General features: G+C 52.1%; 1 protein-coding gene across 1 annotated transcript in view; it reads left to right on the forward strand.

The window, feature by feature from the left end:
- LOC108801019 (adenylate cyclase type 5-like) overlaps positions 1-793 on the forward strand; it is a gene marked incomplete at its 3' end in the record, with an annotated part of 119,668 nt that overhangs the window by 67,938 nt on the left and 50,937 nt on the right. The window lies entirely within an intron of this gene.

Genomic DNA, 793 nt, shown 5'->3' on the forward strand with positions numbered 1-793 from the left:
AGTTGGGGGGTTTGGTGTGGAGGAGGAGTTATAGCAGTTGGGGGGTTAGGTGTGGAGGAGTCATAGCAGTTGGGGTGTTAGGTGTAGAGGAGGAGTTATAGCAGTTGGAGGGGTTATAGCATTTGGGGGGTTTAGTGTGGAGGAGGGGTTATAGGGGGCGGAGGGTTTAGGTGTGGAGGCAGAGTTATAACAGGAGGGAATGAAATGTGGATGAATGATTTGGGTGAGGTGAGTGCACAGGAGGGGGGCGGAGGTGTTGTCAGGGAGAGCTCTGTGTTACACATAATATACATGGAGAAACATGAACTATATATATATATATATCTGATGACAGGTCCTCTTTACTGATCTGTTTTCCCACACATAAAAGGAAGTGATAATGCCAAAGATGTGATGGGGGTCGTGTCTGTGCCCTGAACCCTCCCGCTGTGATAATGTCCCTCCTTTGCCACCTCGCAAAGTCAGGAGTTACGCGTTTCGCTTTTCTCTTTATAATTCGGCGTCGGCTCGCTGTGCGCGAAATGTCACGGCGTCCGCGGGGAGAGTCCGCCCAGCCATCGATAAAGCCGCTCTGATCCCTCTTTGTGGCATTTTCAGGAGACGCATCCGGCTGGGTTGAAGTAGCGAGGTGCGTGGGCTGAAAGCGCTTTTATTACATTGATCTCCCCCCCCTTCCCCCTCCCCCCTTTTTTCCTCGGCTCTCTACGGCTGCAGCGACAAATACTCCGGCACGCGGTGACGTATTGTGGAATAAGTCTCGTCTCCCACAGATCGCTGCTTATCGGATCGCCGT

This window comes from Nanorana parkeri, unplaced genomic scaffold, assembly GCF_000935625.1.
Source record: "Nanorana parkeri isolate BGI_ZX_2015 unplaced genomic scaffold, ASM93562v1 scaffold2196, whole genome shotgun sequence".
Classification (NCBI taxonomy): domain Eukaryota; kingdom Metazoa; phylum Chordata; class Amphibia; order Anura; family Dicroglossidae; genus Nanorana; species Nanorana parkeri.